Source organism: Dipteris shenzhenensis, chromosome 13 (genome assembly GCF_047967505.1).
Source record: "Dipteris shenzhenensis isolate YYH24624 ecotype China chromosome 13, Dip_SZ_1.0, whole genome shotgun sequence".
Lineage (NCBI taxonomy): Eukaryota > Viridiplantae > Streptophyta > Polypodiopsida > Gleicheniales > Dipteridaceae > Dipteris > Dipteris shenzhenensis.
This window is the reverse complement of record NC_141608.1, coordinates 39,589,944-39,594,622: the sequence shown is the minus strand read 5'-3', so window position 1 is coordinate 39,594,622 and position 4,679 is coordinate 39,589,944.

The window sequence follows — 4,679 nt, the reverse complement described above, 5'->3', positions numbered from 1 at the left end:
GAAGTGAGAGAGAAATGGAGACGTGGGAAAGATGTTGGGAGAAGGGAGAGAAAGGTAGAGACATTTAAGAGGAATAGGGATGAGGAAAGGGAATAGAGAGAGAAAGAAGATAAACCAAAGGGAGATTGAATATTCCTTGCCTTGAGAGTAGGGTGGAAAGGAAATATGGAGGAATTTGTTGATTTCATTGCAACCAAAGGCCACTATGTTAATTGCAAGGTGCATCTAGGATATATTATGTTATTCCATCTGATGTGAGGTATAAGATTGATTGTTCATTTGGGTAGCTATAGTCATGAAGTTGAAAAGATGAGAATGCAGTGAGCATGTCAACATCGTGAGAAACTTGGAGGCCGATTATGTTAAAAAGATCCTTAGAGCAAGAGGAAAAAGGCTTGAGAAAGAGATGGCTGGGGATATAATATTCAATAGCATAATATATGTGGGTGACAATGCCACAAAGTTGATGGACAATGGAACCTTTGCTGAGTTGCTATCACATTTGGAGCCCTTGAATAATCAAAGTAGGTATGTGGGTCTTTCATCTCCTTGCAACATTTCATTATCAATGTCACATAAAAATTATTGATAACAATTTTCTTTGTTTAGACTTCGAAGATGGATAGAGACTTTCAAAGTGGCTTCAAATCCAGTTGATGATTCAATCTATTCTATTTTGAAGCTCAAAGCAAAGCATCAATATGGATACTTCCATGCTTCCCTATTTCTTGGGCAACTAAAGGATACTGCCAATGAAAGATGTTGTATTTTTAAAATGTCTACTATTGGGGACTAGCATGAGGTGTGTGAGGAGGATGCAAAAAGAAGGGGATTTAGAACATTCGTGGGTGTGCTTTGATCATGTGTGAAGGGTGCATGGTTGGTCTACAATGGTAGCACATGTGTATGACCTAAGGTATGCAAATTGAACACCCTTCTTTCATTTGAATATTAACTATTTACTTTTTGTTGCTACAATATTTAAAGTTTACAGATAGTAGCCATTTGTGAAATGAAAGTAGAAGATGTAATAGCATAGACAAAATTTTCAGGAAACATTAACTCTTGTGGATAAGAAATCAGTGTGTGATGGACGTTTAGTGCCATGGCTTGATGGAAGATGAGACCATGGCAAATTGGAATGCAATGTAGCAAGTTTATGGAAAAGACCAATCTACATTACTGCTGGGTAGGGAAATAAGCTGCTTGTTTCATTTTAAAAAGATATTTTAATAAAGCATACCAAACAATGTATAGAGAGATAGGCATATAGAACTACGTTTATGGAGGGGGGGATAAAATTGGAGCAATAGAGTCTTTGAATGGATGCTGGCAACTGTACCAAAGCATGGGGAAATGTAGAACATGAAGAAGATGCAAAGGCAAAATATAATATTATCATTTTAACCCTTCTGGCGAAGTGGTGTCGCATACCCCCAAGAGTTGCATGCCTTGGATAGTTGGCTGTCATGGTGGCATGTGAGATATTATCATTAGAGACTGTATATGAATGCTGTCAGTATCAACTCAAGCTTGTAGACCTTGGGAGAAGAAGAGTAGGCAAACATGCCTACTATAAACATGTCTGAATCCAAACATGGGAGTTGGTTGGCTGTTATGTCAAACCATGCTTAGATAGGACTATATGAAGCTTGTGTTGGTGACATCATTGGTTCAATTCTACAAACTTCCCATTATGTGTCTCACATAAAGGGTAGGCATATTGGGATGGGATAGCTTGTAGAAACTTGGAACAGTGAGTGGTCTCTGGAAAACCTAATGTAATTACAGAACAAGGATTAATCTTGTAAATATTGTTCATGATGTTCTTGATGACAAAGCTTTCTTGCGTGCCACAAAAAAGGATTTGGATGGGGATGGGATCACCATAGGGAGAAAAAGACTGCCTTAAGGCTTCTCCAAGCATTTCACATAGACCAGACTTTAAGTACGTAAACATGGAAATGACACTAGAATTGAACATTGGCATGCTCGGAGATCTACAATGCTAAGGAATCATGTCTAGCTGGTAGAATCTATGGTGAAAAGGAAGATTCACAAAACATTCCAGGAGATTAGGTGCATTCCTAGTTGTAGTAAAGTCATATGAATGTGCACAAGCGGTGGCAAGGAAAAATGTGGGAAGGCTATCCCCTTGGGTAAGGCAATGGAAAACATTAAGGCCCTAGGATTCTTTGGAAGGTGGGATTATAGTGGAGGGTGAGACAATGCAATTCATGTGGTTTTGCCTTGACGATGTGACTCATACGTGGCAACTAAACAAGAACATTGTGAACCCACCCATAGTGCCACTTCAACAATGGCCAGTTGACAATGGAACTAACATGAGCCAAGAGGAAGTGGATGCATTGAACAAAGGAGGTGTAGGCCCATGATGTGAATCCACCCAAAGTGCCACTTCAACAATGGCCACTTGACAATGGAGCTAACATGAGCCAAGAGGAAGTGGATGCATTGAACAAAGGAGGTGGAGGCCCATGATGTGCAAGCCAATAATGTGGTGTCAAATAGTGCTGTAGAATTCTTCTTTGCAAGTGTATTGCTTTTGACATGTCCTACCATGGTTTGGAAATAATTAATGCAGGAGTCACAATACATATTTATAAAATCTTGCTATTTATTGAGCTAAAGAGCTGAATAAGGGTAGATTATATTTAGGGAAAATGTATAGCTAGCCACAAGCTATATATTTGTAAGTTGAAAATTCACAGAAAAAAAACTCACAAATTGCTAAAGCCCCTTACAAACTGATCTACAAGTTCAATGATTTGGGTGCAATCCAATCTATCATGAATGAAAGATAGCAAGAAATGCCAAAGATAAAAAAGATTCAATAGACTCACCAACGAGACCTCCACCCACCAACCTCTTCTCAAGAAGATTCAGTGACCGATTCTACAGCCTTAGCAACAAGATCCTCTCCAAAATTCACAGATGTCTACCTCTCCTCAAGTGGATACAAGCTTCCTAAAAATAGAGTCGACATTATATGGCATGAGTGACATTACAATATGAGTGACATTGTAAGGCATGAGTGACATTACAAGATGATAAACTTACATGCCATAAGATCCATCGCCACTGGGTTACATGCATGGTATCCCAATTCATTGATCACATTAGACCATAACCCAAGGATGGGTAATAAAATGGATCCGGGAGTATGTTGGTGTCAACATGGACTTAAGTAGCATAGAAAGTGTGTGTAAAGTAGCGACGAATCTCTGCCTGTACCTACATAAGGCTAGAAATAATCTCTATTAGGAATCCAACATGCATGTTCTACATGCAAGTTCCACATATGATTCCTACATGCAAGTCCTACATGCAACTCCAGCATGCATGTTCTACATGCAAGTTCTACATATGTTTCCTACATGTAACTCCTACATGCAAGGCCTACAGCAAATCATACATGCAACTCCTACATGCATGTTTTACATGAAAGTCCTACATGCAACATGCAACTCCTACATGCAACTTCTAGATGCAACTTCTACATGTAGAGAGAAAATGTCTTAAAACTCTTACATACAGAGGGATAATCTCTCCCACTTGTATAAATACCCCATAATGGAATGAAGCCCACACTCTTTGGGGCATTGTGTTGGGAGGGCAACCTAGTTGGGAGTCAGAGGATCCATTGTACATGCTACCCCTCTCCCTTGAGGTAGCCTTGTATTCATTCCGGAAACTGTCAACTAGCGAGGAAGGGATCCATGCATTTGAAAAACTGTAGCAGATTGGATAGGGAAACCCTAACGGTACATCCAATACCAATTCCCTAGTGAATAGAAGCAGCATGGATTGGATGCACTGCTAGATCTTCAGATTGAGTCCATTTTGGTATTTCAAGCAATTGTCTCCAAGTGTCCATGCTTCCTTGCACTCCACGTCTAAAAGCATGTCCTAACCTTGCAATCCCTTCTCCTCCCTCTCCTTCGCCCTTCTCCTTCCTTCTCCTCTCTCTCCTCCTCCCCCATGCTCTTACACCTTCTTCCTCTCCCACTCCTATGCTCCCCCTAAACCCTTCTCCCATAGATTAGTCCCTCAACCCTTGACCTGCATGATCTATGAGGGAGATGAGGTCTCCACCCTATACTCTACTTTGAACCTTGGATCCTCCTTCTAAACCCTAGAACTCCTTCTGAACTCTTAACCTCTTCTAAACCCTGGACCCTCTTCTAAACGTTGGAACCCCTTTTGAACCCTGAACCTCCCTCTAACCCTTAAATTCCTCCTAAACCTTTCAATCCCCAATGGACACAAAAGCCTTCATTACCCCAATCATGATGATGCACGTTCCTTTCACACAAGCATGCATGATGTTTGCCTACCACACTTAAGCCTACGTCTCTCACCGGAATATAAATGAGGTCCTAAGCTATACTTATATTACAAATGACTACCAATATATCTGTAGGTAACAAAAAACCTCAGAACCCTACATATTGAGAATACCCTGCTCTTCCTAGGAAGTCGTGGGAAAGAGCCAACAAAGGTGTTCCAAGTTTAAAGACAACCCTATCATATGCGAGAAAGTAATTGAGGCACGATATTGCTCATGCCCATGCATCATTGAAGATAGAGCTCACAATGACTATCATGCATATGGCCATGTGTCGAGGCATTGATTACATGCACGGCAACAAACTCTA